Raw genomic sequence first — 12,149 nt, 5'->3', positions numbered from 1 at the left:
CTGCTCTGGGTAATGGGGGATTTTTAAAAGGAACACATTGCTGTCATGGGTAATGTGTGGAGTGGCAGTGAAGAGGTCAGAGTAGATGGTTTGTGTTTAGCACTTTCCCCAAACCATAGACACATCATGGACCTTTCCATCATGAACTTGCTGTAAGAATTCTCTGACTCCTTCATTGTCAACATACTGTACACAGCTGCAGATTAATTTTTACAGATACATTTAGGATCAACTGCTTAAATGTCTACTGTCTACATCCAGGAAATAAGTAAAACCTCTAAGTTGGTCTGAACAGAGACGTTCACAATTATCTTAAAGGAAACATGCTTACACAACACAGACAAAATAACATAGGTTTCTGGAAAGGCATCAATAGCTTGAGCTTAACCCAGCAGCTATTCAGCTTTTACCTTTTTATCAGCATTAGGCATTAGGCAAGGAAAATCAGTAGCAGAAATCCCACTGCAATTTCTGAAGGACTTGTTCAGTGTAATTCAGGACATGATGTCCACATAGAATATGAGATAAATGGCTTTTAACTACAATGGCTTCTAGTATCTTATTGGTCCAAAAGGCATATCCAGTTATCTCCAAAATAGGACAGGACCTTCACGTTTCTGAAGCCAAGATCCAAATGCTCACATGCACCACACGAACAGGATACTTTACAATCCCAAACATAGCCAGGAGACTCCAAATCCTGGTTGTGATTCCGGTTTCTTATATACACATGTTAGTATCTTACTGCCACTGGATGGAATTGAGCTTTTTCAGCTGCGACAAGAAAATTTGTGATGAAGGTCTATAAGGCCCTTTCTTTCTGTGACCTGTCAATTGAGTCCAAATAAAAAGGCCTTGGTGGGTTTTTTTGTAGAGCTCTCCAGAAATCACCTGTAAATGGGTTGAGGCCCCCTTGCTCTTATAATTTGTCTTTGTGGACCAACCAAACCAGGTACCTCAGTAAATGGCTGTATTATTATTATTATTATTATTACCATTCTTCACTCTGACAAGCTACAGCATACTCTGATGTAAATTACCGCCATGTCATAGGATTAAAGATGTATGTTCTATTTAAAGTAATGTGCAATTTCTTACTTGGGTTTTCCCCATTTTATTCTGATACTACACTTGTCAGTCGAAGTCTTTTGGCAATACAGGACCCAGTGAGCCAGCAAAACCAACCAAAGGTAAGTGTGTTGTCCTTTTGTGAAAAAATCCTGGGGCTGCTGAAGAAAAGTTTATGAGGTGTAAGTGCACAGTACCAGAAACATGGTGAGATTATCTGCTGAGGACCTTAATGGATGCAAAATTAAGGTCAGGCATTCTATTTACTTCAAGGTAACAATAATTTGATACTTGTCCTTGATTGTGCTGTATATGCTAATTAGCTTGTTAAAAAATGTAAGTGGTCTTGCATAATCAAGGCCAGGTTTCTACCCGATGTACACTTAGTACAACTCCTCCTAATACCATGACTTGGATGACTTAGAATCTTCACAGATAAGGCCAGCTACTGAAATAACCTATGTCCAGTAGTTACTGTGTAAGAGTTTATGACACAGGGAATCAAATGCTGACGTCTGATATGCTGCCGATTTTTAATGTTTGAATAACCCAATAAAATGAATAAGAAAAAGAAAACAGTCTGGTCTGGCTCTTTAATCTCTATGTGTTTTGAACAGATATCTTTTACAGAGAATCTAATTAGCCCAATCTATCATGCTTGACGGTAAGAGACAGTGAACCTATGGTCTTGTCTTTGTTAGGACAGAACAAATGTTGGAAGGTTCTCTATTAAAGTAAAGTTTGGATTTTGTTCAGTTTCCAAAAACAAATGAACAGAGATTGATGCAGTTGTTTGAATTAAAGCAAATGTAGAAAAAAGTATCTAATTAAATATTTGGGTCCTAACTACAGTAAATATAATTTCAAGAAAAATCCCAAGACTCAAATAGATTTATTAAACATAATAGAAACCAACATTTTTCATTTATGTAAAATACTTTTTTCTTTTGTGTCACAGAGTGAAGAAAATTGTTATTATGCCAGATTGTGAAATTTAAAGGATGTCATAACTCATTACTGCCCTCTATGGGCTATGTACAGGACCTGTGGTGTTCAAACTAAGGGCTGGACCCCTTGGGAGGTTAGGAGACGCCAAGGGACGCAAGATGATTTCCATACATGGAATGAAATTTTAACATTATTTGAAATAGCATTTAAATTAACCATACTTGTTACAAGAAATAATGGTAGATACATTTAAAATAAACTGACAATAAAAGCCAGCCTTCTGAATGTCTATCCCAACGTGAGTTCAAGTTTTATTTTTCAAATGCCTAAATTTCCCTCGGGATAAATAAAGTATAATAACCATAATAATCATAATAATAGTTGTCTGAATCCTGCAACTCTGAAGTCAGAGATACTTGCAGAGAGAGAGAGAGAGAGACTATGGGAGTGGGAAAACACAAAGTTAGACATGTAGTAAAATACATCAATGTGGGGGCAGAGAGATAGAGAGAAATGCATGATGGGAGTTCCCCCAGCAGTCTAGGCCTATAGCAGCATTACTAAGGGATGGTTCAGGACTCACCTTTTCCAGCCCTAACTATAGGCTTTATCAAAAAGGAATGTTTTAAGTCTAACCTTAAATGTAGAGATGGTGTCTGCTTCCTGAACCCAGAGTGGGAGCTGGTTCCACAGGAGAGGAGCCTGGTAGCTGAAGGCTCTACCTCCTGTTCTACTCTTACAGACTCTAGGAACCACAAGAGAGCCTGTGTTTTGAGAGAGAAGTGATCTATTGGGACAATACAGTGTTATGAGCTCTTTGATATATGAAGGGGTTTGATTGTTCAGGGCTTTATATGTGAGGAGCAGGATCTTGAATTCTATTCTGAATTTTACAGGGAGCCAATGCAGAGAAGCTAAGACAGGAGTAATATGATCTCTTCTTCCAGTTCCTGTCAGCACTCGTGCTGCAGCATATTGGACCAACTGGAGGCTTTTCACAGACTTACTGGGACATCCTGATAATAAAGAATTATAGTAATCCAGTCTAGAGGTAACACATGCGTGTACGAGTTCCTCAGCATCCTTCTGAGACAGATTTTTATAATATTGCGCAGGTGGAAGAAAGCTGTCCTACAGACTTGGTTTATATCTGGGTCAAAAGACATGTCCTGGTCCAGGTAGGGGAGCAGATATCTGGCACCATTTCTTTGGGGCTCGGAGGCTGAAAAGTTTTGTAGCCCCTCTTCTGGGCCATTGCTCTTGAGTAGAATGTCACCTATGGTTGGTTTGTTAACCTGCTTGTTGCCTATATGCTGGAGTAATGAACTCATAATACTATTTCACCTGAGGACGAGGTTCCTTTTTTGGCTCATTCAATGTCTGAAGACTCCAGCAATGTGACATTTTGTACTCGTATTACCTTCATCACAAGAGCCTGTCGGATGAGCTAGAACCATGCAGCTCTTCCTTCTTCCCTGTAGACTAGCCAGTATAAATATATACTTACCAATTTAAACCAAGGCAAACACATGAGGGGAAACGTAGCAAACATTGTATAAAAATGACATAATGTCGCCTTTATCTTAGAAACATTTTTTTTTAAAAACCACATTAAAGTTTTATCTTCTATGATTTTGAATGTGCTAATAGACTACAAACATATACACTATACCAGGGGTATTCAACTAAAATTTAAAGAGGTCCAGTTAGAGAAAATTTCTTGAAGCAAAGGTCCGGAAGATCATAATGTCTAACTATTTAGTGTGATATATATTTAAGTAGCCTAGTAGTTGTATCAACATCTGCATGTACTAAATACCTGACTGTCAAATCAAATGAATTCAGTACGATTCAAAAACCTTTGGACAATATTTATTGTCACGTAACATAGAACTGAACATATATGTATGATTGCAGATATGTATAATGTTCTCTCATTAACTAAATCAAAGTAGGGCTGCATTTCAAAATAAGAGAAAATAAATAAAATGTGAAAATGGTGCATGTTCAAATAAAGGGCTTAACTTGAGAAAAATAAAATAAAGGGAGCAAAAGCTTGAATTTCCCTTTTTCTGTTTCACATCTTGACTCAAAAGTCTCAACCAATTTTACAGATAATAAATCTCAACACATCTTAACAATTGAACAGTTTTAGAATCACTTTCTTCCCCTCTTATATCCCACTCCCTCACTTTGTTCGTCTGTTTCTCTCCCTTTCTCTGTCTCACTCCTCTGTTTCTCTCCCTTTCTCCGTCACACTCATCTGTTTCTCTCCCTTTCTCCGTCTCACTCCTGTTTCTCTCCCTTTCTCCGTCACACTCATCTGTTTCTCTCCCTTTCTCCGTCTCACTCCTGTTTCTCTCCCTTTCTCCGTCTCACTCCTGTTTCTCTCCCTTTCTCCGTCACACTCATCTGTTTCTCTCCCTTTCTCCGTCACACTCATCTGTTTCTCTCCCTTTCTCCGTCTCACTCCTCTGTTTCTCTCCCTTTCTCCGTCACACTCATCTGTTTCTCTCCCTTTCTCCCTCTCACTCCTGTTTCTCTCCGTCACACTCCTCTGTTTCTCTCCCTTTCTCCGTCACACTCATCTGTTTCTCTCCCTTTCTCCGTCACACTCATCTGTTTCTCTCCCTTTCTCCGTCTCACTCCTGTTTCTCTCCCTTTCTCCGCCTCACTCCTCTGTTTCTCTCCCTTTCTCCGCCTCACTCCTCTGTATCTCTCCCTTTCTCCGTCTCACTCCTCTGTATCTCTCCCTTTCTCCGCCTCACTCCTCTGTTTCTCTCCCTTTCTCCGCCTCACTCCTCTGTATCTCTCCCTTTCTCCGTCTCACTCCTCTGTATCTCTCCCTTTTTCCGCCTCACTCCTCTGTTTCTCTCCCTTTCTCCGTCTCACTCCTGTTTCTCTCCCTTTCTCCGTCTCACTCCTCTGTATCTCTCCCTTTCTCCGCCTCACTCCTCTGTTTCTCTCCCTTTCTCCGCCTCACTCCTCTGTATCTCTCCCTTTCTCCGCCTCACTCCTCTGTTTCTCTCCCTTTCTCCGCCTCACTCCTGTTTCTCTCCCTTTCTCCGTCTCACTCCTGTTTCTCTCCCTTTCTCCGTCTCACTCCTCTGTTTCTCTCCCTTTCTCCGGCTCACTCCTGTTTCTCTCCCTTTCTCCGTCACACTCATCTGTTTCTCTCCCTTTCTCCGTCTCACTCCTCTGTTTCTCTCCCTTTCTCCGTCTCACTCCTGTTTCTCCGCCTCACTCCTCTGTTTCTCTCCCTTTCTCCGTCTCACTCCTCTGTTTCTCTCCCTTTCTCCGTCTCACTCCTCTGTTTCTCTCCCTTTCTCTGCCTCACTCCTCTGTTTCTCTCCCTTTCTCCGTCTCACTCCTCTGTATCTCTCCCTTTCTCCCTCTCACTCCTGTTTCTCTCCCTTTCTCCGTCTCACTCCTCTGTTTCTCTCCCTTTCTCCATCTCACTCCTCTGTTTCTCTCCCTTTCTCCGTCTCACTCCTCTGTTTCTCTCCCTTTCTCCGTCTCACTCCTCTGTATCTCTCCCTTTCTCCCTCTCACTCCTGTATCTCTCCCTTTCTCCGTCTCACTCCTCTGTATCTCTCCCTTTCTCCGTCTCACTCCTCTGTTTCTCTCCCTTTCTCCGTCTCACTCCTCTGTATCTCTCCCTTTCTCCCTCTCACTCCTGTATCTCTCCCTTTCTCCGTCTCACTCCTCTGTATCTCTCCCTTTCTCCGTCTCACTCCTGTATCTCTCCCTTTCTCCATCTCACTCCTGTTTCTCTCCCTTTCTCCATCTCACTCCTCTGTTTCTCTCCCTTTCTCCGTCTCACTCCTCTGTATCTCTCCCTTTCTCCATCTCACTCCTCTGTTTCTCTCCCTTTCTCCGTCTCACTCCTCTGTTTCTCTTCCTTTCTCCGTCTCACTCCTCTGTATCTCTCCCTTTGTTTTCTCTACCTGTATCTCTATCTTTCTTTTTCTTTCTACCGTCTTCTCATTTGTAACTTGCCTCTAACTCTCTCATCTGTCTGCACTGTAGAGTCGCAATGTTTACCGCCTGGAATGCACAGACTTGATTGGCTGAGTAGTATTACGTGGTATGACTTAACTCGCATGCAATTGGTCTGTGCGTTTCCTCATCCGCTAAACCACTACCGTAAAGACTACAAAAGCTGCGCCGGTTACAAATAGAAGCGCCCCGTCAGGTTTTAAATCATAACCTTCTGTTTTGGCTGTAGGTCCGGGTCCGTACGGGACGGCTTCTGGGTCCGGACCCGGACCGCGGTCCGCCTGTTAGTGACCCCTGCACTATACGGTCAAATGTTTACCACCCCCCCCCCCCCCCCCATTTCCCAGATTTTCTTTAAATGTAAGCTGCTCAAATCCAGTGAATAACTTTAAATGACTGGAAAGTCAGTGGTTAACTGCCCAACTGTACTTTATTTTTACAATTTTTAAAGCACCCACAAATAAGAGAAAACATTCACACGCTCTATTTACAACCATACAAAATATCAGCCAGTTTTTCGTCTCTTTTTGGACCCCACCATACTAGTGGAGGTAAATGAATTCCTGAAAGTTGTTGCAAACAGTTTCAGCAGGTGTCACATTTGTAGTTGTTGACTTACAAACACTGTTTCTGTATAAGGCAATGTTGGAACAAACTGTAACTACACCCCCTGATGGATCATTAGGACAACACTCTACTGCAGGAAGTGGACCTGTATGTTTCCATCAGAGTGGTGAGAAAGAGCAGTAATAGATAATGACTGATGGTTCTTCCTTAAACATAAACTTTCTGAACAATGTTGCATTTCCAGTAGAGGGGACGACATCAAGTCAATTTGGGATTTAAGATTTAATGAAAAATCTTATTTGTTCTGTGATAAAATTTCAGAAACACTGAAACATTACACTGTGTACATTTCAGTAACAAGTGGAAAAATAAAGGTGTTGAACGTATGACTAGTGGTGTACAATGGAGAATGTTCGAGAAGAATGTAGAAATTCTGCCATAAACAAAAACTAAACAACTATATCCAAGGTCATCCAGCAGATGGAGACAAATTCTCATGGCTACATTACGTATATGTAGTATATTGCATTGCACGGTATTGTACTGTGTATACAGTAAAGGACTGTATTTAACATTATATAGGAGGATATAAGGTGAAGTATGAATTACTGTCGAGACATAAATCACAAAACTTAATTTTTTCTTCCTCATCACAGCACTAAACAAGTCTGTCATGAAATGTCTTCTCAGTAACAGGTGGTTATACAACTTGAGACGGTTTGATGATTCAGGCTTTGCGGCATTCCCCTCAGTGTGTCGCAACAAGTTCCAACCTGCTTGTTGTTTAAAGAGGGTGAAATCCATTCTGCTGCCTGTCTTACTTTCACTTAGATACCTGACAACAGACATTCAGTCTGTGCACCCTGTGAAGGAATTCAGTCCCAAAAACCATATCATGTGCCTGTGAAGTACTTTTCAAGCACTTTGTCTGCTATACCTTTCAATTTTACAGCAAATAAGTGTAGAAGACCGTAAATTAAAAAGATTGGTGAGAAAAAGATAATTTGCAAATGTACATTTAAATAAATACTTTTTTTGGAAAATACCTTTTTGTATATATATATATACATATATATATATTGACCCACTGACAATTGTCACCCAGCTCTGCAGCTCTCCTTTATTGTTTTTTCTCCTTCCGGTCCACATACACACTAATCCCATTAAAAAACAGAAAACCGAAAGCACTTCTTCCACTGGACAAGATAAGCAGAGTGTGTGCGAGTGGCTAATGAAGCAGCTCGGGAGAACCAGGAGAAAACTTTCTGTGAAGGTGTCTGTTTACTGCACTGTGTGAATCCTTGAGATATAACAACTACATTTCCATCATATTAAAATATGTGCAACGCTCATACTTGAAATCTTTTTAGAAACAGTGTTCCTCTTTCTTGACTCTGTTTATGGCCTTGCTGCTTTTCTCTGTGGGTTAACACAACTGGTCGATCAGTGAAATAGTGTGAAATCACTGTTAAAAACCTGACAGACACAGCACATAGGCAAAATTTAAATTTGAATTGTAAGTTTGTTTTTGGTCTATTCTAAATATCTGTCTCTTTAGCAGCTAAATGCTCCATGTTCACCAGTTTCGCTCTGACTGTGTGTCTGCTGTTTGCTGCTAATCTGATGCTTAGTGGTATGGTCAGAGTTCTTGTAACTTTGCTAAGATCAATTTCCTGTTTTGGTGAGACAGACACAAAACAGTAAAGTAGGGAAGCACAAAAGCTAATCTTTATTTGCTCTTGATTTATTTATATATCCAGGTGGCTGTAATACAGCACAGTACAAATAAGGGCATGTGTGTTATTTATGTTGTCATTTCCTCATTCATTTCTCTTTAATGAGTAACGAACCCAGGCCTCTGGGTGTGTTCAAGCCTGCTGCAGTCTGCCTGACTGGCTGTCTGTTGCAGTTTGAGTAGTGTTGTTTTATGACATGATAAGAAGTTTTCTGTGTGTGTGTGTGTGTGTGTGTGTGTGTGTGTGTGTGTGTGTGTGTGTGTGTGTGTGTGTGTGTGTGTGTGTGTGTGTGTGTGTGTGTGTGTGTGTGTGCGTGCGCACCCACTTCAGTTTGCTCTGGAAAAGGGGACACTCCCAGCTTGGCCTGTAGTTTTTTACTGTTGTATTCAGAAACAATAAGGGTTAAAAGTAAAGCATTTTGTGTCGCTGCTCTGCTCTGCCTGTTTTAATGGTGGATTTGCTCCCTGTGTTGACGAATGTCAATGACTGTAATTCTAAAGTGGAGCCACACCTACACACACAGAGCCATGACAATAGACTGGTAGTTAACCACACGCAGCAGGGATAAAGAGAGGTTAAGGTGTAGGGTGTGGTCAGGAGCTCTCTCAAAGATAAACAGATAAAGAGCAGACAGGCCTAGTCCTCAGGCAGTCCTCACATTTCCAGGGATTAGAGGGGGATACAGGGGAATTGTTAATACTTGTGCAAATCAGTTAATTTCCAAATGTTGCTTAATATAATTTGGATTTTTTAGGTGTTTATACCATAACCAATATTTCTATAAGGTTTCTGACCTAGAACAAGTAGTTGAAGAGTGTAAATAAATGTGTGTAGTCACTAGAGGAGACGAGTGAGACACATTTCCAGCTAAAGTTAACATGATAGCACATGTTCAATTTGCAGCAGGCTCCCTGAGTTTTTTAAGGCATGTTCACACCAAACATGATGAGAGTGGTTAGGTGAGAACATAAACAGAGCCATGCAATGTCAACAGATGCAGCTTTCAACAGCACTGACCAGATATTGCTTATATAATGCTAGCGGAACCCTGACAGAGCAGGCCCTTTTTTATGCTTCATTTTCTTTCCTTTGGTGCAATATTCACCTCACCCACCTTCTCCTCCTCTACTCCTCATTGAAAGAGATTTTTGTCCAGTAAATGTCTTGTTTTTAAAAAGTGTACATTTCTTAAACAGCTATATATATATATATATATATGCAATGTTGTACCTCTTTAATATATTTTCACATGATCTGCACATAATAACATTCATCAGGCTTTAAATAAAGCTTTTAATTGTATTTTATGACAACAAGAGAAATACAGACTAATTCTTACAGCAGACAATTTACAGCTGGCTCACACAGACTCCACATTCTTGTGTAAAAAGTGGAACAGACCATTGCCTCTTTGCATAGTGTTAGCTTGTGTACCAGGTACATTTGATTCCCGTAAAGCAGCTTTCATGTATTCTGCATAATTCGTTGTCCAAATGAATATTGCTGCTATCACTTGGAAGACCAACAATGACATGAAAAAGAGAACCAGATGTTCCCTCCACATAGTGGTTAACAGGAAGTGACCCCACACATCACATGGCTTGTGTGAGAAAAGGCACAGTTGCTCATGTTTGGCCCCTCCCCTGTGTGTCAAACCAGTTCATCTTCATCAATTAAAGTCACAGTAGCTGGATCTACATTTCCAGTATATCCAGTCATGTGACTTTTGACTCCATAACACAAACAATTAGTTATATGTTCAGACTGAATTTCCCCCCTTTTAATTCTAAACTTGGTCGATGAGTTGATGTTTGCTCGTCAAGAGCTTCAGCCATTGTGTTCACAAGGCAAGAAGATATGATACGTCCTCTGAGCCGAACTACTTCGGCATAGACTGGACACGACATGAGGGAAGAGGAGGGATCACTCTTTCATCAGAGTTTCAGTCTGAGTAGTCTCTGTCACAGCATGACTGACAGACGCGTCAGAGCATGAGTCACAAGGCCTCAGGGGCATGACACACAAACACTCACGTACACACTCACATACAGGGCGAACAGTAGATGCATAAAGGGACAGTAGCCCAGTATACAATCATATGAATCTCACTCACTTGTTTGCTGCCTGGAAATCATCAAATCACATGATTACAAATGATTTATTGCCCTTTTTCCAACCATACCAGTTTTTATATACTGTCAATTACAGTACAACAAAAGTTTGTTTTAACATGATAATTTGAAACAAAATAGTAAACCACACACCATCTTTGCAAATGACTAGTGACTACACATGTCAAATACACAAGGGTGGAAGAAATATTCAGGTCTTTTACTTCAATACTAATATCAAACAGTGGAAATACAAATCGAAGTCCTGCATTTAGAACCCTATTCAAGTAAAAGTTTGTGAGTAATGTCAGCTACATGTATCTAAAGTTCAAAGTATTCATTATGCAGTAAAAACATTTTTTTAACTATATATCATGTTTTTAGATCAATATTTTAAGATTAATGCATTTCACTGGTGTAGATGTGGAAGGTTGAGACAGTTTGAACTACTTTATATTCTATAAGAACATCTTATGTTTGTTGCATATTTGCCCTGTAAGAACCACACATCTCTGAGAATTCAACCTCACATGAGCTCAGAAAAACAGCCTCTCAGTTTTCAGCTTTTTTGATGAAGCATTTTCCGTCAATCCAAGAGGGATTTAAATTGTTTATTTAACTTAAGGAGTAGGAGAATTTTCTCAGTCCACAAAGGAACACATGGTTTTCACTGGACAGCATGAGTTTGAATACCTGTTATCTGGACATTAACTAGTAACTAAAGCTGTCAGACAATTGTAGATTAGAAAGTACATTATTTGCACATGTGTACATGTGTAGAGTTGCGTAAAACAGAAATACAAGTTCAAGTACAAATACATAAAAATTGTAGTAGAGAAAATTACTTGAGTAAACTTACTTAGTTACTTTTGCATAACATGTCTGTCCTAGAACGTAAGTCATGTTGAAAATGTGGAGCAGTATCAGTGATAATTGTTGAGGAATTTTTGACCATCCTCACACATTACTGTATATGCCACTATATATTATGTATATTGTATATTACATATCATATCTGTACAGGAGAATAGTGCCTGTCTAATTCCACAGATACTTCTCTCTCTAAGCAGTACCCAAGGTCAGGTTATAGATAAAGGGCCAACCAACAATGCATTGTAGTGTCTACACTAAGACTTTCATATCTAACTCAGATGCTCCAGTCAGAGAGGCACCAACTTCAACTCTCACCAACTTTAACTCTTTTGCGTATTTCACCAGTGGCAAGACGTAAAGGACACAATGTGATTTAGGAAAGCATACTTAAGGCTGAACTATCCAATATGATGCGAACACCATATAACATAGAGAGTGACGGCAATTCTAGCCATTCATGGATGTGCTGTTAGAATGGGTGAAGCAAGTAGAGGGAGATATATGGGGGTTCTGTGGGAGACATCTTCAGACTTGGGGGTGACAATTGCTCATGTTACTCTGTTAGCGTTTGTATATTGTTTCACCTTCTGGTCTCCTTGATGCATCAAGTCTACATTAAAACCTTCTGCATAAGACATCAGCTGCTGCCTGAGTTCTCCTTTCACCAGCTTCCAGAAAACGTCCATTACAATGATGGCTAACACTGTGGCCTCTGTATCACTGTGGAATGAATGGGTGGTGATGTGGCAGTACTGGTGGTGTAATGATAGTAATGGTGGTGAGGTGGGGTGGAGGCACCAAATCCTAATCTCGCTCAGGGCATCACGATGGAGAGAGACGACTGTGT

The sequence above is a fragment of the Hippoglossus hippoglossus genome, chromosome 15 (genome assembly GCF_009819705.1).
Source record: "Hippoglossus hippoglossus isolate fHipHip1 chromosome 15, fHipHip1.pri, whole genome shotgun sequence".
In the NCBI taxonomy this organism is placed as follows: Eukaryota; Metazoa; Chordata; class Actinopteri; order Pleuronectiformes; family Pleuronectidae; genus Hippoglossus; species Hippoglossus hippoglossus.
This window is presented reverse-complemented; position numbering follows the sequence as displayed.